The following is a 27,288-nucleotide window of genomic DNA, read 5'->3' on the forward strand; positions in this document are numbered from 1 at the left end:
GGTTGGGCAAACTTTTTGACTCGAGGGCCACAATGGGTTCTTAAACTGGACCAGAGGGCCGGAACAAAAGCATGGATGGAGTGTTTGTGTGAACTCATATAAATTCAAAGTAAACATCATTACATAAAAGGGTACGGTCTTTTTTTTCAATAGTTTTATTCATTTCAAACGGGCCGAATCCGGCCCGTGGGCCGTAGTTTGCCCACGGCTGGCCTAGAGCCTTGTGCTGTGAACTAACACATGACCACATAAAAGCAATGGCAAGAAAAAACCCAGGAGCACCATGAAATTCTATCAGACTCTGAAACAGATAGCACAAACAAGAACACGGGGTCATGTGGGAAGATGGTTTGGCTAATCAAGGACAAATGAGCTACTCAGGTATACATAATGTGCAAATCAGGGACTTCTTTTTTATAAATGAGGACCTGTCATCACTTGATTCTGATTAGCAGCTAGTGTATCCTTCAAAGCTCCTCTTTCAAGAGCAATTTTGCTGCCATAGTATCTCTTACTATGTGCAATCTTGTCTTCATAAATTGCCACCTGGTATGTTTTCCAAAAGGCTCAATCCTTCTTCTCTTTCCTCATCCAGTCAATGGTTTTGATACATGTCATTCAAAACTGAATCCCCTACCCACCCAAGAAACAGTTCTTTTGTCATTGAAACTTCCTCCTCCTCTCAGGACATTTTGGAATATTCATTCTCCTTAGCCATATGTCTCCTTCTTTCTGTCCCCGATCTGTCATTACAAGATTCCCCTTTTCCAAGCAGCCTCCCTACCCATGGTTGCCCCTTCTCTTGCCATTCTCTGAATTTTCTTGGGTCATGTAGATTTCTGCAGAACATGGCAATTCATTATATCATGTTGTAGACCTTCTAATGCTGGTTCCACATGACAACAACAGGTAAGGCATACTCAAGTGCCCAGCACAGAGCCTACTGCTGGGTCACCCAAGGCCAGTAGCATGCTGGTCCCCTTACACTCCAGCTGGGTGAACATGGGCAATGCGGGTCCTCTGAGCCTCACTTCACCCCATAAAAGGCTGGAACACCTCCCTAACTTCAGTAAAGACCTGGGGTAAAATATGCCTGCTACAGATACTGACCTTTTTCTCCTCCCCATGTGTGATCGTTAAGCTCTCTAACTGGAACAAAATCTCAGTGAGAGCAAGGTAAGACACTCCTTCCCTTATTCCTTCCAGGCATGTTCACAGTATGAAATAGCCAAGAGATGGTTTTAAAATAATGCTTTCTAGTTAATGGCCAAGTTACCTTCAGGTGATAGGGTTTCACAACTTTTCTTCACAACTTCATTCACCATATAAATACTTAAAACGTTCTTTTAAAACATTGAGATATGTACAAAATATAGGGAACATTATAATGAGCCTTAAAGTACTCATCCAGCTTCAATGATCAACTGATAACCAGTCTTGCTTCATCCAGGCCTCCCTCTTACTTCTTCCCTAGTCTTCACTGGAGATTATTTTGAAGCAAATATCAGATAGTATACCATCTATAATAATAAAAGTGTAATATGCTAATTAGACTGGAAGTCCTGCCAGAAGTCCTTCTGTGATGAAGCGGGGCTGCAGTGGCGGGATCGAGGCAGCCCCTGCGGCTGCAAGGCAGGGATTCAGGCAGCGCCCCCCCCCCCTTACCCCGTCTGCCAGGGAGGGATCCAGACAGCCACCCCCAGCTGTGAGGGAGGGATCAAGGCAGCCGCTGCGGCTGTGAAGACCTACTCTTGCACGAATTTTGTGCATTGGGCCTGTTTCAATATAAATATGTTATGAAGCTAGTATTTTTTAATCAGAAAATGTATAATAAAGTTGCTTTCACTTGGAAAAAGGTAAAATTCGATGTCTATCAAATAAAGTTACAACCACTTCCATCTCTGTTTCCCATTGCACACTGGATGCAGGTGACCCAGGACGAACTCAGCAGGGAAGAGTTAGGATTCCTGGAGCACAGGAGCTGGTTGGCTGCAGGCAGGACGTTGCTCACCCATCCCCAAGACCTCTGCTTCAAGGAGGAACCCAGGGGCCAGAGGGTTCTGAAGCTTCCCAGCTGGTTTGCTTGGGCATGAATAGGACTTTCTACTTCCCTGTTCGATTTCTGTGTCATTCCCAGCACAAGCTTCACTACCCAGAGTAACTTTGACTCCACTTGCTCTTTATCAAAAACAGAATGAATAAATACATATTCAATTAGCAAAGTCTTCTCCAGGAATAGGTCTCCTCCCTATTACCCTTGTATTAAAGAGAAAAAAAATACAGGTGGCCAGAGGCCTGAGTGGAGGGGGTGTCTTCCCAGAGGGCTCACTGCTGTCCTCGCTAAGATAACCATGAAATCATTTAAAATTATTTTGGGCCAAATCATAATTCAAATATAAAGCTACTTGGGAATTGTTCAAATTACCTACCTCACTGTGGACTTGGGTTCTCTATGTCCATCCTACCCAATGTTAAAGCCACTAGCTATGTGTGCCTGGAGAGCATTTCAAATGCGGCTAATCTGAATGGAGATATGCACGGAGTGCCAAGTCCACAGATTTCAAAGACTTAATTCCAAAAAAAAAAAAAAAAAAGGTAAAATACCTCAATAACATCGTTTAAATTTTGAAATGTTCACACTTTGAAAAAATATATTAAAATGAATTTCACCTTTTTAAAATGCAGCTACTAGAGAATTTAAAATATGTGTCTCGTATTATAGTTCCAGTACAATGCTTCTCCAGATTCTAATTCCTTTCCACAACAGCCTAAATGTGTTTGATGTCAACCCACCATAACTGGAGCTATTTGATGTCAACCCTAGAGCTACAATCCTCTTGGAGTTCTTTTTTGAATTATTTTGTATGCCTCCTCTAACGGTTCCTGCCAATTCCATTAAGATTTAAATATTTAATTTTAGTGTTCCAGTAAGACACTCATGGCTACCTTGAGCATAAAACATCACGTAACCACCAGATAGACCCCTTCAGACTGAAAGTCAAAATGTTTAACTGCTGGGCTATTTAAAAAGCGACTCACAGTCTATATTTTTATTTACTTTTTTTTTTTTATTAATCCTCACCTGAAGTTATTTCTTCCATCGCTTTTCACGTGCCCCGACCAGGGGCAGGGAGTGAATTGCAACCCAGATACATGCCTCCTGGACCAGGAATCAAACCTGCAACCCCTCAGTGCACAGGCTGATGCTCTAACCACTGACCCACACTGGCCCAGGCCCCAATCCATATTTTTAATCTCACAATCAGAATGTGATAACATTTCTTCTGGCTGTTACAACTTAGGTGTTAGAATTTCACTATGCAGCTGAGAAAATATTCAAACCCACATTTCTGCTACAAGAGGAAGGAGCGTGGGGCCTGCTCCGTAAACTGGGAGGAGAGCCATTCACCTGCCTATCCATTTCCAGTGGATGAAATAATGAGCATATGATGAATTGAGGATTCAACACTGACTTTTGAAAAAGGGAAAGTCAAACATTACACCTGACCTCTGAGGGATGGTGGACTTCAGGGTGCTTCCAGCTGCCTTTTCCTAATGGCCAGCAGGGATCAGAATAAGGGAGAAGAACCTGGTTTAAAAAAAAAATGACTCCATGAAAACTGATGAAGTAAAACCTCCATTATCTGGCCCAGTGCTACCCAAAGGGTGCGCTGCCCACAGCCAGTTCCTGATTGGTCTGCAATAATACAAGTACAGAAACTGCAAGCAAACATTTAGAAAATTTTATAGCAATTTGACAAAGTTATTTATGATGATCAAATTAAATTTTTTAGAGTCTTTATATTTTGTATGTCTTTTTTCCAAAAAAATTATTTTTATTGAATTTCATAAAAGTGTGTTAGCCCCCAAAATTAGAAACCAAATAACTGGTCATTCCCTTCAGAAACACTAGAACAAGACACCAGAATCCTCAATTTTCTGGTGGGCTCACTCCCTATTTATAGGAACTGGGGCCAAGGGTAATAAAAGGCTAAAGGAAACCGCGTTTGTACATTTTTAGAAAGAAGAAAAGGACCACTGCAGGGGGTGGTAAAACAGAACTATTTCCACGGCGTAGTTAGATTAGGATCTATCATAGTGTAATAATTTTACATCTACAACCACATATTTCTTCTATTATAAAACACCATGGATTATAAACCACATTGTAATATAATATAGTGTTGATGGGTCCCAATTTAAGAAATATTCAACTATATACAAATTAAAGTTCTTATGAACAATGATTATACCTCAATTAAGCAAAAATGTCAAGTGTTATTTACACACACACACACACTAAATAATCGTGCTTTTTAAAAGCCTTTCACCAAGTTTAGGTGAAAAGCTGGAAATGTCTAGGTGAGTGAGGAATTGTAAGCACCAACCATGAATGGTTCTGTGGGACAGGAAATTGAAGAGGCCCAAAGAATCCACAGTTGAGATGGGAAGAGAGATGGCTTCCAAAGTATCCAGGAGTGGAGAGTTGAGCAGTGTAAGGGTCAAATGACTCACATGACAGTCATTTCAGTTACATTCAGTCTCAAAACTCCTTTCTTCACTTTGGCCAGGCAGAGGAGGGACTCTGGAGAAGGCTCTGTCCTCCCTGTGCCCTTGACCAAAGGTTAAGGGTCTGGGAGCAGAGCCAGGCAGCCGCACTCCCACCCTGCTTTCCTAACCATCTGGTTCAAGCCCGGAGGCTGCTTCCCTTCTAAGCCTTGTATCCTCATTTGTAAAAAGGGTTAATAATGCCTCCCTCCGGGGTTATGCAGAGGGTTGGTTTTGTTTTAACAAGATCCAGGGATTTGAGCAAGCTGTAGCTGAAGGGAAGGAGAAACACTGACCCAGGAAGGAGACGGGTTTCTGGAGAATGGAGGCTTGGAGGAGATTCTTCCACCTAACTCTTCCCTCTAACACTGCAGGGAGAGAGGGGGAAGCTAGGCAGGTGGCAGCTCTGTTTTCCATGTGACCTGGGAGGGGAGTTCTCTATGAAAGTGGGTGTGGAGGAAAGGTGGAATGAGGGCACTTAAAGCAGGGGTCCTCAAACTACGGCCCGCGGGCCACATGCAAATACAAATATTGTATTTGTTTCTGTTTTGTTTTTTTACTTCAAAATAAGATATGTGCAGTGTGCATAGTAATTTGTTCGTAGTTTTTTTTTTAAACTATAGTCCGGCCCTCCAACATCTGAGGGACAGTGAACTGGCCCCCTGTTCAAAAAGTTTGAGGACCCCTGACTTAAACTGAGATGAGAGTCTATATGCTGCCCAGAGGAACCTGAGCATGTGTGGACCAGGGCACCCTAAAAGGATGTCACATGGGAAGAGGACCGAACCAAGGTAGGGGGGGAGAATGTGTGTGGGCATCAGTCCCTAAATGGTGTCCTCAAAGGAGGCCATGTGGCTTTCATTCTCGAGGGCTGGGGCGGAGGGCACTGGGGAGCTCGGGTCCCTTCAGAGGACGAGGAGTAGAGAAGTGAAAGCAGGGGAGCCCAACATGGTGAGAGGACAAGGAAGAGTTTCGACAGGGAGGTTTCAGTGAGGTCAAAGAACAGGAAAGGGGTGCAAACAGGGGGGTGCAATCAGGGTGAACAAAAGACGTCAAGATGGGTACAGTATCTGGGGAAACCACACCTCGCTCAGGGTGTGGTTATGAAAACTGAAAGGCAAGCCTTAACAGAGTCAAAGGTCAATTTAGGGGCTGGGTGGTAATGGGTTCACCAGCAGGAGCGCTGCAGCTGCCAGCGAGGAGCAGAGAGCCTGGGAGTGCAAAGGCCCCGCTCAGTGCATCCACTACAGGGTGAAGCCAGGCACTGGCCAGGAGAGATAGGGAGGGGCGTGGCAGGAGCTGATGGACACGCAGGGAGGGCAAGTGAGGGGTCATGATGGTGACTCAGGTGCCCACATGTCCCTCCTCCAGACCTGAGGGCCCCTGGGCATGTGGGTGAGAGAACAGGGAGTCGGCCAGGGCAAGGGCTCAGAAAGGCAGGGACCAGGAACATAGTCTGGAATGAAGGTGTTGGGAAGCAGTATTTTGGGCTCAAGTTTTGTCACTGACAGAACTTTCAGCTACTAGGACTAGGTACTACCTTTTCGTGTATTTCCAGGACTCTGGCTGGTACCACACATACTGGGATAGAAAAGCTAGGCAGAGAGTAGATGTAAAAGGCTCCATTTAAGGGGGGGAATTCAAGGCACCTGCCAGCTGAGTACTTCCCTTGAGAAAAAAGGCTGTGTTCTCGAGCCAAAGAGCCTGGAGGACGAGCGTAACTTACAGAACTAGGAGAAAAGCAGGCACCTATTAGGTTCCTACCAGGTGCCAGGCACTTCATGGAGCAGCTCACATATCAGCATGTTAGACACAAGGAGAATGAAAGATGGTCTCCCGTATCTGCCCTGCCCTTGAGAATAAAAAAAGAAGGGTTTACAGTATACTCAGAGACCTGAGACACATCAACCAAAAGCAATGGCTACTTAGTATTAAAGCATTATTAGGTGTCATAATGGTTCGCTTGTTTGTAGGGATGATAATTAATGGTTTTTAAAGAGCCCGAGTCTTTTAGAGTTGCATGCTGAAAAACATACAGCTAAAATGTGATGTTGAAGATTTATTTCAAAGTAATCAAGTGGAGAAAGGGGTTCTAGATAAAACAAAATCAAGTATTAATTATCATGTATTAATAATTATTGAGGCAGTGTGATGGGTACATGGTGTTCATGTTAGTCTTTCATGTTAGTCTTTCTACTTCTGCAGATGTTTGCAATTTCCGATCAAGAGACAATAGGAAGGTAACATACAATGTTTTTAATGTAATTGTATTAGTATGATGACATTACTGCAACAAACTCAAAACTGTGTGTTTAAATGATGAAGAGGCTTAAGGCTTTAAAAGGTAGACTGACAGGTCCATAGGGATAAAGTCTTGGAAGTTTTCTAAAGAAGCAAGACTAGCTGGCTGTGGGCACATGCAGTCACGCTTGAGAAGGTCCAGGAACTACATCTACCCAAACAGTGTGTCACCTTGACATCAAAGGTCGGCACCTTCCCTCTGATGACACAAAGTAAGTTTGACTGACTTCACAGGCGTGATAGGCAACAGACTCCTGTCATGCTTTGTTGCCCAGTTGAAGGATCAACTAACAGAAAGGTGCCAGGTGTCAGGCTCATCTCCCGAGCACCCTCAGTGTGACTGGCATCCCCCCTTTTAAAACCAGCAGAGGAATGGCAATAAGCCAGGAAAAGAAAACAGCTAATGCCTGCTCTGAAAGTTAACAGCCGATAATGTTGATTTGATAATCACCAACCTCCCTCACTTCCATGAGTCCCACACTGTGAACATGTTGAGTACAGCTCAGTCAGAAGGTGAATCTCAAGGAGTAAGAGTCAAGGGTAAAAGACACAACTACCACTCCTACACCCACACACACAAATCAAAGGGCTTACACACTACCACTTTGGGGAGGATTTGCTTAAGCCAGTGGGTCTCAGCCAGGGTGATTTTGTCCTTCAGGGGGACATTTGGTTTTATTTGAAGACATTTCTGATGGTCACAACTGGCATCTGATTATTAGAGGTCAAACATCCTCCAGTGTACAGGATAGACCCACAACAAAGAATTATCTGGCCTAAATGTCAATAAGCTAATGTCCAGATGCTCTTGCTCAAGGAAGTCAAATTCAGTGCTAAGGGAATATTCAGACTTGTTCAGAGAAAGAGGGAGTGAGGGGGACAGGAAACGAGGGATAGAAATGACACTGTCTTTTAAAAGTATTATTCATCTATTTCTACCGATGTTCTTTAACCAGATGTGTTGTTTGATGCCATGCCCTCTGGTGTAGTTCCTATTTTGCCCACGAAACTAAAGGGACCAGACACATGAAAGACTAATTGCCAAGACCAATATTTGCTTCTTTTCCAACGGCCATATTTACCCAAGATTACTCTGCTCTTGGTGAACTGGGAACCAACTGGCTGTTGACACACTTGGAAAAGAGCCAAGGAACAGCCTGGCACCTTTTTCCATGGGCAGCAGCGGGGAAATGTGGTCCAAGAAGACCAATCTCTAAAAACCACGTAAGCTTTTGGATAGAGCCACTTTGAAAACAAGTTCTTATCAACAGGGCAATCCTGTGAACATTTTCGGCTAAAGAGTCTGGAGAAGAGGAAAGAGCAGCGGCATAAGGAAAAGCACACAGAGCGGGTAGGAAGGAAGAAGGAAGAAGAGAGAACAATGATCATGAAAAATTCAGCAGTGCTTTGACCTGAAGAAGGCAGAAAGGAAAACAAACTCACAAGTAATTATTTCTCCACTGACTGTCATTTTTAAAGCCAGATTATTGACCCTGAAATATAACCCACAACTGACCTCCACAATGACCAAGAGTAGCTTCTTATTAGAACTCTACTGTTTACATTCACATGTGTGGGGTGTTTACATAATACTGGTAACTGAACTTCAGCTGCACTATCACATTTCTCTCCTGTGCCACAGAGCTTCTGTTTTCCACAAACCACAAACATTCAACTGTAGCTATAATTACCACCACCAAGTTCACCTGCTTACGTAAGATGCAAAGATTTCTGACTACAGGCTCCACCAACCTCCCATGTGAACTCCAAATGCTATCCTTTCAAGAATGTCTGGGCACCAAGGCGTGTCTGAAAGGGCACCCGAATGTCCTGGCAATGCTGGGCACCAAGTGTGTGGGCTAACGGCCTGCCTCTGGTGGGGCCTTTCTCAACCTCTCATCTCCTGGAAAGGAGCTGAGGCATTAGACCCAGAAGGTCAGGCCAGAGAGGCTTGCTCCAAGTGTCAATGGCACTGGGGTACAAAGGGTGGTGTCAGAGCAGACCGTTTGGTCCTCCCATGAGAACACATACCTACTCTCTGGCCTGTAGTGGCTGAACAGTGACCCCTCCCCTCCGCAAAAGATAGGTCCCTGTCTTTATCCATGGAACCTGTCAATGTGAACGGATTTGGAAAAAGTGTCATTGCATATTTACATCTGGATGTTGAGGATATTGAGATGCGATCATCCTGGATTGTAAGGTTGGCCCTAAATTCAATGAGAAGTGTCCTTATAGGAGCCTGAAGAGAAGGCCATATGAATGGAGAGGTATTTGTTTGAAGTAGCCACAAGGCAAGGAGTGCCTGGAGCCACTGGAAGTTAGAAGAGGTCAGGAATGAGTCCCCCTAGAGCAGTGGTTCTCAACCTGTGGGTCGCGACCCTTTGGGGGTCGAATGACCCTTTCACAGGGGTCGCCTAAGACCATCGGAAAACACATATATGATTACATATTGGTGTTGTGATTAATCACTATGCTTTAATTATGTTCAATTTGTAACAATGAAAATACATCCTGCATATCAGATATTTACATTATGATTCATAACAGCAAAATTAGTTATGAAGTAGCAATGAAAATAATTTTATGGTTGGGGGTCACCACAACATGAGGAACTGTATTAAAGGGTCACGGCATTAGGAAGGTTGAGAACCACTGCCCTGGAGCCTTCGGAGGGAACATGGCTCTTGCCAACACCCTGATTTTGCCTGACAGAATAAATTTCTGTTATGAATGAAGGGTAGCAAGATTTGCTACTCTGATATAATGATTATTTTGAGCTGTAAGCAAGTAAAAACAGCAAATTCAGGAAAAGGCTTTCTCAGAACTTCCCTTATCTGTCTAGAGATAAATCTTCCAAAAGGAACTCAATTGTATAAATCACCTCCCAAGAGTTTTATCAACCAAGGAAGACTGAGTCATCTCAGAGGAGACCAGAGATCAACACCACGCCCAGATGAACTTTTTCATAAACTATCATATCTCCCATCTCTTCTTCCAAGGGCCGTTCATCTTTCCTAAAAATTACTCTCCCCCTTCCCTTTTCCCTGTGAAGATGGTATTTAAGCTTGAATTTTAAAACTACCTCTCAGAGTGCTTGTTTTGCTGGGCTATCTCCCACATACACATGAAGTAAACATGTTAATAAACTTCTGTTTTTCTCCTTAATATTGTTTTTACAGAATGTCTCAGGTAAGAACACAGAAGGGTGGAGGGAAAATTGTTTTCCTCCCCTACATAAGCCACCCCGTTTGTGATAAATGGTGAAGGCAGCCCTAGGAAACTGCTACATGGTCTAACACTGGGCCTGTCCAGCCTCAGCCTCTCAGAACAGCCAGGTCCGGGTTCACCTGGGCCTCCAGGTGCTCCTTCCTGCAGCCCCTGGGAGATCAGGAGCATGAGGCTGGGAGACATGTCTCCAGCCCTGAGAGAACAGGCCAAGGATGTTTTCCCATGGCCAAGCTCTGGGTCATGGCCAAGAAAGTGTTTGTCTGCCATACGGCAGAGCCCCACCCAAAGAAACAAGTGGTTTTGAGGAAAAACAACCCAGCACCTGGTGGACCCTCTGATGAGTGGCTGTCATCGTCAACCACTCCTGCTGACATTGATTCAGCACTTCCCGGGAGCCACACTGTGCTTTCAACAACATGAAGAACTTTGATTTCATCATTCTCTATCTTTTCTTTAAATCACCGTCTCATTCATGGACATGCCTAAAAATAGCCTGCAGTGTTACACCTGAAACGGGATTACACTGTTGGCATGCATCCATGAGAAGTTTGCTCCAGGTCACTCGGCCAGTTGATGGGCAAGCCAGAACCATGACTGAGAGCCGAGTCCAGAGCCCATGTCTTCAAACTCGTCTCAACCTAGAGGCCCTGATGCCCATCGCTCCCTGCGGTCGGTCCCGGCGTTCCCCGTGGCGGGCTCCTGCCAGCCCGTCCCCACCCATCTCCTGGCACCTGCGCTGGGTTGGCCGCCCCCGGTCTAGTTTCCTGCCCTGGAAGGCCGAGGGCTGCGGGGAGGGGGCGGCCAGGGCTCGGGGTGAGCAGGGGCGGCCCGAGCCCCCTCCAGCAGGGGAACGGCGCCCCAGGCTCCTGGGTGCTGGGGAGTAGCCTGCGGCCTTCGGGGAAGGACGCCTATCGAGGGGCAAGGACTGTGCCCTCCATCTTGCCCTGGGTCCTCCATTTTTGGGCAGAGCCATGTGCTTGACTAGCAAATGATAATCAAGGGAAGTGCACGCCATCACTAAATAAACCGCCCCCCCCCCCGCATCCCATCAGGCTTCGCTCTCTCTGCCACCTGCTGCTGTGCCAGTAAGGAGGGCAGGGGAGCCAGACCTAGGTTTGAAATAATTGACTCTTTGCTTTTGCATTGGACTCGCTGGCTCCCTGGTGGGCTCTTGGGAATCTTGAAATCTGGGTTCAACACCCACACTCTACTCTAACTCCCCTGGGGCCATCAGGTCTGTCCCCTTCTCTCCAGCATGCTCCCTGCCAGGCGGTCCTGCCTCAGCCCCACGGTGGCAAGGACCACACTTCAGTCACTGCCCAGCCCCTTTTCTCCTGATCACCCACCGCCCACCCCCCCCACACACACACACAAACACACTTTATGCAGTTGAATAATTAGGTACATAACAAATGCGAATACCTTGGATTAGGGGCTCTGAGAACTCAGTTCAATAGGGGATAATGACATTTAAGCACACGGTTACATCCTAAAAACTATAAAGGAAAAGAAAAGAGGGAATTCTGGAGGTCCTAAGCCAAATGCCCCGTCCATAGCTAACAGTCCCCATAAAGGCAAGCGGCTCACATGTAAGCTAGGTCCTGGCATTCTTTTTCAGATGCCACTGCGCTGGGGGAGGCTAACCACTCTGACTCCAACCTCCTTCTGCTCAACCCGCTGCCCCCCGCCCCACCCCGCGGTTCCAGGAGTCTGTAGGTCAAAGGTTTAGAAACCTTTTCAGTGCTATCTTTTAGGGAAGTACTTTGACAATGTGTTTTAAACATCTTTAAATGTTCCTTCCCTTGAACCATCATTAGTCACAATGATGGATCTCTCATCAGGAAATAATCTTAGATGCAGAAGGCTTCACAGGAAGGATGCTAAGTGTTCATTCTTTACTCAACATGAACACAACTCACGATCCAAAACAAGGGGCTGATTAAGTTTGCTGTTTCATTTTCTTGGTTATTACAAGACCAGAAAAATGCTGTTTATGAAAATTCGAAAAAGTATTTACTCTATAATAAATGGGGGATAGACTGTACTTCTACCATGATTATAACTATGGCCACTCAAGAAGTAACCTAACCAACCAATGCTTCGGGGGAAGATTTTGTTAGGAAGTAGTCAAAATACTCATTTTTCCTCAGTGGTGGGACTCTGGGTGTATTTCTCTTTTACTTTGAAGTTTTTACACATTTTCTATAATGAATATGTATTACAATTAGAATGGAGGAAAAATAATCTTCATATTATAAACACAAACCAAGGTTCCCATGGCTACCCCTGCTTTTTAGAAAAACACAGGCCCCTTCACCAACATGCACTTGCTTCCCTCCAGCCCATGCTCCCTCCTTCTGGCCACATGGAGGTCCTTCATATTCCCAGCACCTGCCTTCCACCCTCTACCTCAGGGCCTTCACACACACCACTGTGTGCTTGCCTTCTGTCTCCTGCTGGGAGGTGGGCTCCAAGAGGGCATGGCCTTTATCTACTGAGTCACTCCTGTGACCCCAGTGCCCAGCACAGTCTCTGGCGATGGCATCCTAAGGGCTCAATAAGTATTTGTGAGAGGAATAAATAGAGAAGCACTGAAGACCTGCTCACAGGTAGCCTCCTCCCTCACAGTCTCTTAGCCCTCTATACCCCATCAGGAACTACCCATTCACACTTGTTTTCTCAGAACACGAAACATACATACCTGGTCTAATAGCACACGTGCCATGCTGTATTTTATTTATTTCTTTACCACACTGGCAACAGCCACACCAACAAACCATGAACATGTACGCCTGAGACCCTACATGGGCTACCTCACTTTTCCTCACACTAACTTTAGGAGGTAACGACTGTCTTTATCCTCATTTCACAGATGCAGACATTGAGGCTTAAAGAGGTAAAGTAACACATTTCGTTCTCGCAGCCAATGAAAAGCAGGGTCGTCTGCTTCCTAAACCCCGGCCTCGACAATGCTATGGCGCAGCCAAAAGCCAGTTTCTGTCCATCCTCCGCAGCGGACGGTGCTGCTCTTTGAGAGCTGGCCAGCGCTGCCGCACACGCAGACCTCTCAGTATTTGCAGGTCTGAAGCACAGGAGCATGGCACTCCTGTGGACAGCAGGGACTCACTGTGTGACGTAACCCTACACCCACACAGCTGGAAGTGTAAAGGGTCCGCCTAGCAAAGCCAGGGTAATCAAAATAGGTCCAAGTTCGCTCCGTTTGACGCATGGCTATGTGAGGAATTTAAGGGTGCAACAGTTTGCCCCTCAAGCTTTCGAGCAGCACTTAATTATGAAGTGGTATGTTAATTGTTGCTCTTAAATACCCATTAGCATAGATCCCCTAAAACCCTCTACTGGGCAATAATGTCTTCAATGTGTGTCACAGATCACTTTTCAAACAGCTCTTTCAAGCATATCATCTGTCACTCTAGTGCAATTTAGTAGGTATATGCTTTAATATTTTCAAATTTTCCCTAAATTGCTCTAAGTTAGGTGACTTTCCCATTATTCCAAACTAATGAAATGTTGTACTGTACTAGAAGAACACTGTAAAGCTTCTCAAAACGACATTTAGGAACTTTACTCACCCCTGGCAATCAAGAGAAGCCCCGTGGAGAGAAAGTTTGTGCCCTGTTAGCTGGGGACGTCAGGCAGCCGGGTAGACTGTCGTGTTTTCACACTTATTAACAGCTTGTCTGGGATTGCTGCCGGTGAATCTCTAGCAAGTAGACACACACATTAGCAGCTCCGACACGCACCTCTCCTCCTTGGAGCTAATTGCACAGGCGACAAGGGGATATTTATAAGCATTTCTGAGAACACGTGCATTAGTGGGGGCAATGCAGCATCTAACATAGCATAGATAATTAATGTGCTCAGGGAAAACACAAAAGTGTGACTCGTAGGAAAATCTACAAGGTAGGAGACTGAGGTTAGCCCCGTCTTCTGCCCTGGCCGCGGAGCTTTCGCACCCAGGCCCCAAACCTTCAGCTGCAGATTGAAAGCAGCACGGCTGCCACCACGGCCGCCACCACGGGAAAGGCCAACTCTGACCCGTCCGCAGCGATTCTGAGGGCCCTTCCTGCTACCTATCGGAACAGCCGCTCAACCCCACACGGAAACCAGAAACCAGGGCAGCCTGACTCCTGACAGCGTATGACTTTTATCAAGTCCACAGGAGACTGTCTCATCCGGGAAAAAGCCCGCCAGACAAGGTCTCGGTCTGAGTCACCATCTCACCTCATCCAATGCACGTGGCTAGCGCCTGAGCTTCTGAGGCTCCAGTCCTCGTCTGTAAAATAGGACATGTGCCCCTACTGAGGACGTGCACACTTATTTCAAAAAGGCGAAATTAAAACGCTCCTTATGGACTAATTTATTGGCTCAGCGAGCTGGAACTGCACACCTGGCCCTGGGGAACACAGAAAGGAGTAAGGCCTGGCCTCTGCCCGAGGAGGAGACCCACAAACAAATGGCTGCAATAAAATGTGATGCACACGAAGGGCGAAGGGGGAGGGGAATGCCATCCCAAATGCCCTGGGTGACACTGGTGGGGAACGCAGAGGGCTTCCAAAGGAACCAGGTGGAGCTGAGCCAGGGCCTGCCCACCGATGGGGAGGGTGTGGAGCACCCACCCACCGTGCCTCACATGGGAGAAGGGCATCTTGTACAAGTAGTGTGGATGGCGTTCTAACAGAATGGGAGCATTTCAGGAAGGCTAGAAGGGACAGGTGCAGGGGAACAGAGGGGGTGCAGTCAGGGAGGCACCGTCACCTGTGTTATCTCATCCTCACTATCTGCTGGAAAATAACAAGTCCCCAGTGAACACTGAGGGCCACAGCCCACAGGCACCAGGAGTCATCTCCTCGCCACACACGTATTGCTCTCCTGGCATCCTGAAGTTAAACAACAGATATGGCAGCAAGAGACATGGGGAAAACAAACAAAACAAAAAAACTCACAATGATTGTAAAATGTTTAATAGACAAAGCTGTAATAAACATTTATCTGGAATGGGGCATAAAGAGAAAAATAAAATCAGAACATATTGTTTAAGAGAATTTCTCAGCCCTAGTTGGTTTGGCTCAGTGGATAGAGCGCCGGCCTGCGGACTGAAGGGTCCCAGGTTCGATTCTGGTCAAGAACACATGCCCTGGGTTGAGGGCTCCATCCCCAGTAGGGGGCATGCAGGAGGCAGCCAATCAATGATTCTCTCATCATTGATGTTTCTATTTCTCTCTCCCTTCCCTTTCTCTCTGAAAGATATAAATATTTCAAAATATATATATTTCAAAATATATATATATATATTTCATATATATAGGGGGGAGGAGTGGAAGTTGCTCTTCATTAGAAAAAAAAGAAAGGAGATAATTTCTTCAGATCATTCAGGTATACCTAGCTAGTATGTGCCAGGTACTGGGAATTTGAAAATCAATGAGACAGCCTTTAGCCTGTAGGTCCTAGAATCTAGGAGCTTGTAAATGGAAACAAAACAAACAAAACAAAAAAAGCACAGCCATCATTGCACAGTGGATGGTGAGAGCTAACAGAGGTGATGATACAGTGGGTAAGGTGAACACAGGGTCTCTGTGGCATCTAACAGACACTGGGGACAAGGCAGGAGAGAGGACTTGCGGGAGCTGTCTGAAGGGAAAAGATGCTTAAAGACTGAAAAGAAAGAGAAAAGGGGAAAGATGTGAGGAGGGATGCAGCAGGAGGGAGCAATAGCACAGAATTCCTGAGAGGGGCAGGAACCTGGCACAGGGGAGAAAGCCCTAAGAGTTCGGAAAGGCCCAAACAGGGGGGCAGGAATATTGGTGATCAGAAGACTGAGGATAGCAACAGGCCACCAGGCATGGTCACTCAGAATGATGCCCCTCTTGTCTGAGGAGAGACTTTTGATCTAAGCATCTTCCTCTCCTCCATATAAAGTGCCTCGCTCATTCGTGCTTGGAAATGTTGGCCATTGTTACTGGAACGTCAGAACCCGGCAGGCACTTTCCGCTGACTAATGCAGGCGAGGGTAGAGAATTTAGCCACAGGACTCCCTAGCGAACTTTAATGTAAGGTAAACTCACCTGTAAAATGGTCCCCTGACAGAGACCCTAATTATTCGGAACAAGGCTCTCAGCTCCTCTGGTGCAAGCATTTAAGCGTTGAGGAGAGTGCTGCAGGAAATGCAGACACACCCCTGAGGAGGGGCCTCCGTGGGGTGTGTTACATTCCTTGGAGAACAGGGCCCCTGCTATAATTTGTGTAATCAGCCCAGAGATTGGACTGCAGAACTCTGCTTCCCATTTATTACAATATCACACTCCTGCCCAGGAAACCCCACCCAGGCTTTTGTTTGGAATTCTCTTCCTTGATTAGGTGTAAGCTCTATTATTCCCACCGCTCAGGAAGAACACGCGGGGCTGATGAAGCTGAAAAGCACAGCACGGTCAGAACTGACGTCCGAGAATGAGGCTACCCAGTTCTTTTCTCCTCTCCCGTTTTAGAACGCTTCCTTTGTCATTTCCTACTCTGCAGACGAAGAGCGAGGAGCCGGGACATCTTGTACAAATGGAAAGGCAAATCATTTCTGCTCTCTGGTAGGGCCATGCAAGCTGGGGAAACACTGCCCAGGCTGTGCACACAGCCCCTCCCACCTCCTGGTCCTGATGCGTGGCTGAGGCTGGGCACTGGGTTGGCAGGGAAGGGGTGAGGGAGGCCTCAGAGCCCCATCTCCCCCCTAAATCTTTCTAACTGCTACTCTTGGCTGAGCTGCTCCTCACTCTCTGCCTCCTGGCAGGAAAGGCGGTGCAGGGCTCAGATGCTATCTGGCTGCTTTCATTAATGCAATTCAGCTTGAATCCAAACCCAAACAAGAGCTGAGGAGCAGGGCAGAGTTCATCACCCAGAGGGATGGAGGACTCGCACTCCAGAATGACAGCCGGAGACAGACTACAGGGAAATTTCAAAACAGTGAGATTAGCATTAGGAGAAAGGATGAGCCACTTCATTATGTAGCTAATACTCGAGGCAATTGAAGAGACATGTTTCATGATCATTCCAGCTTGAAGGGCAGCCTCGGGTATTGTGGGACCTGCCTCACTCCTCACCTCCACCCCAGTTATCTGAGCAGAAGTGGCGCTTGTACCTTGAGGCTGAGTAGCCAACCCACGGTCAGGCCAGGGCTCTAGTGCCTCTATGGCCTGTTTTGGGCAATGGGATCCTCCCCAGTAACTGAGCCATTCCATTTGATGAAACTCTAGCTGGGAGGTTGAAAATTAGAAGGTCAAAAGACTAAGGCTGGGGCAGCCACAGAGGCTATAGCAAACTGGTAAGTAATCATGACTGTACAATCATCTGCATAACAAGAAGATAGAGGACACCCCAGGCAGGAACCAGGGACCCAGGCACCCAGGAGAGCTCCTTGAGTATCTCAGTCCAGTCCCGTGAGCCCAGGGGCCCCTCATTTCCCATCCTGTGATATCCCAAAGACACACAGAAACCTTCCCCATTTCCCACACTGGAGTAAATGGGTTTCCATCACAGTCAAAGGCCCTTGCTGAAAATAAGCACCCACTATATGTCAGGGCTGTGACAACAGTACTATGTCAACTATGTCAGAGTGGGTGTGGCAGAAGAAACGGGACACTGGATAATTACAGAATAGGGCAGCACGGCTGCAAGAAAGTGCTGGTGCTGTAATACATTGGATCTGGCAAATAATGGAGATCACAGCACACTACAGGTCAGATTTGCCCCAGTGAGCTTCTCAGAGAAAGGACCCCAATTCGTCCATGAAGCTTAGGAAGGGTGTAGCTGAACATTGAGGACAACGTTGATAATCCTTCTGTGAAATCAGGTTTCATTACCACAACTCCTCTGGGCTCAGGCCATATCCACTGGCCTTAGACCAGTGATGGCGAACCTTTTGAGCTCGGCGTGTCAGCATTTTGAAAAACCCTAACTTAACTCTGGTGCCGTGTCACATATAGAAATTTTTTGATATTTGCAACCATAGCAAAACAAAGACTTATATTTTTGATATTTATTTGATATATTTAAATGCCATTTAACAAAGAAAAATCAACCAAAAAAATGTGTTCGCGTGTCACCTCTGACACGCGTGTCATAGGTTCGCCATCGCTGCCTTAGATACTTAGACTGTAGCCCACGCAGAAATGTGAGAGGTCTGCTGGCAAGCCCTCCCATCTCAACTTTTGGTGATCCTAGTAAAATATAGCAATCCCCTGAGGCGGCTACTCGGAGCTTTCTTAATAACCTGCCTGCCTGCTCCACGGCCAGAGGGAAGCTAGGCTGCTGGAGAATTCACCCTCTGGACCTCTGGCCTGCCTTCTTGTTCACATCACCAGTGGATGGGGCAAGGCGTGCTCATTCATGGAGGCCCGAGTGCCATGAGGAGCTCTGGCCGTTCTGAACTTGTGGGATACATGTTCAGGAATGAGGGTAGGGGAAATGGAAAACAGAATGAAGAAGATACAAGCAGGTCCTTCAGAAGCTTAGCGTTTTTCAGAGGAAATAGGACATGTGCACAAGTGACCCAATCACATTCACGCACACCCTAACCGTGGTCGGCAAACTCATTTGTCAACAGAGCCAAATATAAACAGTACAATGATTGAAATTTCTTTTGAGAGCCAAATTTTTTAAATTTTAACTATATAGGTAGGTACATTGTTATTAACTTAAGTAGGGTACTCCTAAGCTGGCCTTTGCTAAAAACGTCCTCAATTTGATTGAGGTACGTTCGCTGAGGTCGACCCCTTGTATCCCGTCACCCGACCAACTGACACCCCCCACTTCTTCTAACGCCACTTCTTCAAAATAGACTTGCCCAGGCCGAAAACCGACTTCTGCACATGGGCCACGAAGTTTCAATTGCACTGTACCTGCGCACCTGCATGTGGTATTGTGTGGGAGAGCCACACTCAAGGGGCCAAAGAGCTGCATGTGGCTCACGAGCCACCGTTTGCCGACCACTGCCCTAACCCGCTATAAGGTCTACGTAAAATGGATGAAGAAATCATTTCTCAATCCTATATGCAAGGAGATTTTCCTTGAGAAATGCAATTAAGTTAGAATGTGAAAGGGTCATAGTTATACAGGCAAGATGACTGCTACTGTACAAACCTGATTTAAATTAGTAAAACGAATTATCATGATGGCCTTTCAAACTTTTTAGCAGCAAAGTGTTGTCTTCAAATGTAAGTTTACTCAGAAGCCCAATAAGCAATGTAGATCCCTAACAGCAGAGTTGGTCTGGTTGAAATGCGGGAGCGAGACATGGAGACCCTAAGGGGCCTCCACAAAACACACAGGGCTCCAGGCATCAGCGCGGGGAAAACCTTTCCTTTAAAGGTATTAGGACGTATTATGGCTTTCAGGCTCACTTGGTCATTTGAAATTTACCTGATGAAAGTGTTCCCAGGTAGAATGTGCTAAAAGGAAAGGATGGTAGTTTACAAGGTAAGTGCTGAAGGTCTACACTACCAATTATTCTCCAGGCACACTTAGATGTGCTTCCGTCTGCCTCCAGAAAACATGACTTCCAGGCCCCCAAGACTCTACCCCAGCCCAGGTCACTGCCACTGGCCAGACCCCTCTATTCCGCCAATGCCCTCCTTCAAAAAATCAGACTCAAGTTCATGTGCATGAGCCTCACCCAGTGTGAGCAGAGGCCCTCTGGTCTAGAAAGTCCTCGGATGTTTCAACAGGCTCCTTCCTACACACGCTGACCTCTTTAGAGGGGAACCAAGAAGAAGACCCTTCATGAGTCAGGAACACTTTTCTGCGTGTGTGTGTGTGTGTGTGTGTGTGTGTGTTCCTGTCCCACATCATCGGCAAGTCCTCTGGGAAATAACTAGTGACTTAACCTTCTTCCCTGATTGTAGTGGATGTGATACTTTCTTATAAATAACAAATACTTTCTAATAAAGAAAAGTAAATCAGAAATACATAGAAATGAGCAAACAAATGGTGAATTCCAGGCAATGTCCCAAGAAGATGACAATGATGCCTGCTAAACTACTCAACATTTTACTTTACCCTCTATTTAAAAAAAAAAAAGAAAGAAAAAGAAGAAAGATAATCATATAAACAGAACACTTTCAAATGGAGTCAGAACTGCCATCCCAGAGGAAGTGCCTTGCGCCTTGCAAGTCTTATGCCCGAAACCTCCGGAATGTTGAAACAGAACAACTTAGCCTTCAGGCTGGGCCTAAAGCAACAATATGTCCCAATGAACTGTTTGCAAAGATAAGAAAGTAGACACTGTGACAGAAAAAACTGAAAATTGAAACATTCTTTAGAATTAACATCACTACGTTGGCTAATATGACCTATAGAAATGCTTCCCTTCATCTCACTGAATTGTTCCCCTTCCCTTTCTCATGAATGCCCCTTGCCTTCCTCTCCTAAATGGGACAGTTTGGGTTTCCGCCTGAATTGGTGCTTCCCAAATAAAGAGCTATTCTTCTTTATTTCAAAAAAATGCATGTTTCCTCTCATTGTGGCCTTTTTAGGTTAACACTTCTAACCAATGCAGAGAAATGCCATAGCATAAAATATCAGGAAGGTAGTAAAACCTTAATATTTGCAAATGATATGCCTGTATGCCTTGAATCTAGTGGCTTATAGATGGTCAGAAACAATAACCATTTAGAAAATGTCATTTAGGCCCAGCCAGTGTAGCTCAGTGGTTGAGGGTCAATCCATGAAACAAGTTGTCCCTGGTTCAACTCCCAGTCAGGGCACATGCCTGGGCTGCAGGCCCAGTGGGGGGCATGTAGGAGGCAGCAGATCGATGTCTATCGTTGATGGAATTTTTTGAGGGGGGAACACAACTTGATCTACTACATTTTTAAAAATGATTCTTTATTGTTGAAAGTATTACATGTGTTGCCTTTTTTCCTATTGACCCCCTCCAGCCAACCCCCGCCCCCGCCCCAGGCCTCCACCACCCTATTGTCTGGGTCCATGGGTTATGCATACATGCAAACAAGTTCTTTGGTTAATTACCTTCCACCGCCCACCTTCTCCTGCCTTCCCTCCGAGATTCTGAGTTCTGTTCCATGCTTCCATGTCTCTGGATCTACTTCATTCATCAGTTTGTTACTTAGATTCCACATATGAGTGATGATCTACTACTTTTTACTCTAAAGCTTTCAATAATGATTAAGTCTTTCATAACAAGTCAGTGTGCAAATACTGTTAATGATATATTGGTAAAAAAAAAAGGTTAATATATAAATATATACTTTTTGTTTAGTAAAAAAGGTTAATATAAAGGTCTAAGTTCTTTCATAAATATTCACAAATTAAAAATTTGTAGAGTAAAAAAAAGTTTGCTTGCTATTTTTTAGGAATAAAAGAGGAATGTGAACAACTATCTAAAATATTTTCCTTTAAACATTCTCCTTACTGCCTCTCCCACAGATGTTCTGAAAGAGAAACTATGCAGTTCTGAGGGTGTGCCTCTGGGTTTTTGATGATTATCTGAATGCCTAGACTGATAAACAAACTTAATCCCAAGAGTAAACTAAGAATCTCAGAAGAGACCTCATCATTGCTAACCTATGGGAAGGGTGCTGTTCTTTTTTTCTTTTTAAATTAGATAGAATTTATAAAATTTAAAAAAAAGTTTGTGATTTTTTTTTTCATAGCAAATACACCGTAAAAGAATTTTTAAAAATCCACAGCTCTGCCAAATCATTAGATTTTCTCCACGTCTACAAGGAGACCTACTGGAGTCTTGCTAGTGTGCCGAATTTGGGATGGAGGTGCAAATGTATCATGGAAATGCCACTCCTTAGTGGAAAATGGAGTCCTGTGTCCTCGGCAATCTCCCGGGGCCTGCCTCACTGTTGGGTGAAGAAACTCGCACTGCCTTAGAGGCATCATTGGTGTCTTCGTGACCTTTCCAGAAAACAATCCTTTCTGGCCTTAGTAAAGTCAGACTTTGTATTTTATCTTTTTCTCACTAGTAAGTAGGTAATGCTAAACCTGTACAATTTCTCTATTCCACCATTCTAGAAATAGCATCTTATTTGTTACTTATTTCAAAGGTCTGCAATTCTCCTGATCTTTTCAAATCAGTCAAAGCTCTTCATGTTTTAGTCTTTCCCAGCAGCATTTTTACTGTGTGTCTCTACATCATCCTAAGTGAAAACTGTAGCTTTCTGACATAAATAGGGCTTCACATGCAATCAAAATTCCCAATCTAGTATCAACAGCTGGTATAGGGAGGTCTCATTTCCTCAACCTAGATGAAGGGAATTTTCATCTACAGGATTTCTAGTTACTCCGAGTAGGCCCTGTGTGCATAAAACACAAGTGAGCATCAGCTGTCCTCACAAGTCCTCTTCTCTCCAGCCCTGGTGAGGGGAGGGGTTAGAGAATCACTGTGACATGGAAGTGTCCTTCACATTGTAACCATTCCACCAACATCTGTTGCACTAGTTTATATTAAGCATCTTGACTGATTCTGGATAATGTTTACCCATTTGCATCCAATGTTTAATTCCTTTTTTATCAGGAAATTGAATTACTTGAAATCCTCTGTCAAGCCTACTGAGAGAAAAGAATAAAATTGCAAGACTGAATTTGTGCTGTGCTCTGTAGCTTAGGCTACTGGCAAATAAATAAAAATAAATAAAATTAGATTAAAAGATACTTATCAAAAGCTAATCACTTAGCACAAAAATTAAACAATAGCTGTTAAACAGAAGCATCATTTATGCAATTTTTCCTGACAACTTAGGTATTTTATAAATGATGATGAAGCAGTCTCCACCTAAATTGTATGAGGTAACATCAAGCATAATGCAAAGGGCATATTGTAGGCAAATGTTCAGTCCCCTCCATATTAAACATGGATATAAAATGCATTAATTTTATGTGCATTTTCTTAAAAGGCTTAAAATGAGATATACCAAATTCTTAACACAGGAAGAAGTGAGAAAGGTGAGAGACTTTTACATTATACTTTTTAAATACCTGTATAATTTGAATTTCTGTAATGCATATCATTTTGTCATTTTAAAACTATGAAATACGCAAAATAATGTTGGCAAATGTGCACTGAAAATGGTATTCTTGCAAGTTTCTTGTGATACTATAAATTGATACAACCTTTTTTCACAAGATATGTAATAGCTTGAAAAATATTTATATCAATTGACTTGCAATTCATCTTATACATTCTCCAGAATATAGCTATGTTTGTTTGTTTTTTATAAAAAAGCAATCTAGCTTAATACATATATCACATTGGATCTTTCAAATGTAATCTTCTGAAATGTAGGCTAGAAAAATAGAGTTGATTCTTGTTATTTGCAGTAGTTATATTCTATAAAGTCACCACAGACACTGAATTAGTGAATACTGAATACTGCTCTAAGGCAGTGATTCTCAACCTTGGCTGCACATTAGAATCACCTGGGGATCTTTTTAAAATCCTAATTTCTGGGCCTCATCCTCCGGAAATTCTGTTTCTTTGTTACTAAAGTTGTGGCCCCACCCCATAACAAAGAAACAGAATTTCTGGAGGATGAGGCCCAGAAATCAGGATTTTAAAAAGATTTCCAGGTGATTCTAATGTGCAGCCAAGGTTGAGAACCACTGCTCTAAGGGGAAATACAGGGTTAGGTTCCTGTGAGCCTCTGTTCACAATATGAAACAGCTCTCATTAACTGATCTATATAAAAGTTTATTTTATGTATGCTTCTGTTTAAAGACACATAGATAGGCATTGAAGTCATGGCCAATAGCACCGTAAATCATGCCTGAAGGAAGCTTATCTAACGCACAATTTTTTCCATAAGGCATAGTACAGCTTTCCTTGGTCTTACGAATACTAGACAGCACTTCAGCACTACACTTTGGGGCCATTTTAAACAGTGAAATCACCAATAAAAAGCACAAAGATGGGAAAATATGGCACTAAACAGACCTTGAAAAGGAAGCTTGTTTACAATCTAAGAGCTGACCTGAGAAGGCAGAGCATCACCTTGTTTGACCTCAGCTGGGATCAGATGTATCAGGCGACTCAAATTTTTGGCCTCTTTGCACATATGTGTGTCCAGGAATGGCTGCAAAATCGCCAAGAATATTGATTTGGGGGTTATAATTTTAGCAAGTAGACAAATTTGCAAATATGCAGTCTGAATAATGAGAATCAACTGTCTTTACTTTGAATAATTAGAACAAAATTCTCAAAAGATAGATTAACAGCAGAGTAAAAAGATACCCATAAAAAGCTTTGTTGACTCAAACAGGTGATTTTAATCCCAGGGACATTTGGCAATGTCTTAAGACAAATGGTGATTGTCATGACTGGGTCTAGTGGGGGGAGGCCAGGGATGCTAAAAAAAAAAAAAAAAAAATACAACAATGCATAAGACAGCCTCCAACAACAAAGAATTATTTGACCCAAAATGTCAACAGTGCCAAGATTGAGAAATCCTGTGCTGTCAATATTTTTAAGTGTCTTTTTCTGCACCTTCTACTAACGTACACTTTAATGCCTAAAACAAATTATGGATTGTCAAAAATGAAACAGCTGTCATACTTTATTTCTCGGTGGTCCCTTATTTTCAAACAACTAAAAACACAAAGCAGTCATAAGCTATATTAAAAGTATGACTTTTCATTTCCACTAAGCTTGTACTGGTGACGGGGTAACTCCAACTATAAGGCAAACCATAGAGCCAGTCTGAGGTCTAGTTTCTGTTTTAACCCCGGGTAAATAAAAGTCATCACTGCATGGGAAATAAGAAGTGTAGTCTGTAGTTCACTGTCCATGAGATGGAGAACCCAGCTCACTCACAGCAGCTTTTGGAGTAAGTCAAGAACTTCTGAGAAGGTTCTCATGGTCACCCTCTATGAGGATGAAAATGTCTTGCCAAGTCTTAATGATTCTATGAAAAGAAGTCCAATTTAAATGCCCTCCCCCCAACCCCCAAATATCCTTAACTGAATAAATGCGACACACTTCCTTCACTGCTCTCCATGTGGACTCATTATTACACATTTGTTCAGTCTTTAGTCAATCACAGTTTTAAATAATGAACCAAGCAATTTGTAGAGCAGTGGTTCTCAACCTTGGCTGCACATTAGAATCACCTGGGGATCTTTTTAAAATCCTGATTTCTGGGCCTCATCCTCTGGAAATTCTGTTTCTTTGTTACTAATGTTGTGGCCCCACCCCATAACAAAGAAACAGAAGTTCCGGAGGATGAGGCCCGGAAGTCAGGATTTTAAAAAGATTCCCAGGTGATTCTAATGTGCAGCCAAGGTTGAGAACCACTGTTGTAGAGTAACTCCAAGGTTACTCAAGAACATGCCAAAATCACTGTGCTAACCTAACAAGGATAAATAATTCCCAGCTGGAGTCAGACGAGGAAATTAAGAACTGCACTTGGAGTTTGGGACCTGATTATTCCAAGAGTCTTTTATTCTGGAAAGATTATTTTAGATCCACTGTGCAAAAATAAGGCTAAGATATTCTTTCCTGTTCTAAATATGCTCTGCTGGAGATCATATGCTCTGCTGCAGATGCCTTCAGCTTTCCACAGGGTCCTCCTGTTGATCATTCAGACCTAGAAACTCTCCATTCTTCTGCAACCTCGCTGACCATTCTCTCAGCTCCTGTTCCTCCCCTGCCCCAGCCTCCACCTGCAGCTCTGCACCCACATGCTCACTCTAGGCCAGAACTCATTAGACCACCATGAGCAGAACCACCCAAGGAGCTGAAGATTAAAATGTGATTCACAGATCCCCTTTTCTGACCTACTGATGGGAATCTCAGACAGAAGGCTTGGGAATCTGCATTTCCATTCCACCTCCTAGTTATTTAAAAACTGTAGCCCCAGTCACAGAATAACAGCTGTATTCTGCTCATATGTAATAGGAAATGTAATTGGTTCACACCTTCAGTTGAGAGAAATGCCTCTTTTCTAAACTTCCATAATATGCTACATATGATATCCATCACATAAAACCAGACTGCAGATTTATTTGCTTCCCACCCATAGTTTTCAAGGGTAGGGACCATGTACATACTGAGGTTCACCCCCAGAGGCCAACATAGTTTCTGGCACATAGTAGGTACTAATCTGTTGAATAAGTGGACGGACAGATGGATGGATGAATGGCCTCTGAATGACACTATTGAAGTTCAGTAATTATATCTAATTTTTAAATAAATGTTATGTAAACAATTAGAAGACCCAGTTGAGTAACCTCCAACACAGAAATCTTAATTGAATGGAGTATAGCTTTCAGGGAGCTCCACAGGAAAAGAGGCGAGGCAGTGCTCCAGAGCTTTTCAAGTTTGGCACTTGGGTCTCAAAAAAGATGAGCCAATTGACTGAGCATGTGCAGTCTTAGGAAGGAGCAAAAACAGAGGATGAGGATGAGAAGGAAAACTGGTGAACAATTTTCTGGGAAGAGCAGATAATGGTTAGGGCCAAGGTTAAACGTTCTTAATTTCAGTGGCCAAAACAAATACTGTAATCACCCCCAAATGTATTGCCTATAGGATAAAGTCTAGAATCCCCCCCAAGATCATTTACCCTACGATTCAAAGCTGCAGATAATTCAAAGCTAGAGTGAACATTTCCCCCCTCATTTACCCATCTTCTAGCCTCCTGTTATTCCTTTCCACCTTTTTGATTTTCCTTTGGAAAACCAATATATAGCAGCCACAGAATTTGGGTAGGGTTAACCCCTAACTAAGCTCCAGAGGTTGACTCTTACTCGCATAAGCCAGTCAGCACAATCTCTCCGTTCTGACTAACTGGGGCTGAGCAGAAACCCAGGCCTAAACACATGGCATTGCCCTGTGTGCGTGAGGGTTAAGACTGGCTCAGCTCAGGTCTTTTCTTTGATGGTTATTTATAAATGTGAACAGAGAAGCAGGTAGCTTTGCTTGCTGCTGGCAGTCATCTTGTGACTATGAGAACATCTAGAAAAACACCCCCTAGACAACCATGTCTGCAACTGGAAAAGTGGGTCTTTTTCCTGTTATTGAGCCAATATGTTATCATTTAAGCTACTTTGGGTTTTCAACTACCCAAATCATTAGGATACCTGCCCATTCATTCCTTTCAAGTTGATCCTTCCCCTTTCTCTTCGGACAAACATAGATCCACTGTTCAAATAGTACGTACACTGTCCCCAGACATACCTCATCCATTC

General features: G+C 44.3%; 1 protein-coding gene across 1 annotated transcript in view; it reads right to left on the minus strand.

The window, feature by feature from the left end:
* TLN2 (talin 2) overlaps positions 1 to 27,288 on the minus strand; it is a 427,582-nt gene that overhangs the window by 252,234 nt on the left and 148,060 nt on the right. Inside the window, exon 3 of the mRNA XM_015563004.1 lies at positions 3,509 to 3,589. The gene's annotated coding sequence lies outside the window, so the exon portion shown is untranslated. The remainder of the gene's footprint in view (positions 1 to 3,508; positions 3,590 to 27,288) is intronic.

The sequence above is a fragment of the Myotis davidii genome, unplaced genomic scaffold (genome assembly GCF_000327345.1).
Source record: "Myotis davidii unplaced genomic scaffold, ASM32734v1 scaffold57, whole genome shotgun sequence".
Classification (NCBI taxonomy): Eukaryota; Metazoa; Chordata; class Mammalia; order Chiroptera; family Vespertilionidae; genus Myotis; species Myotis davidii.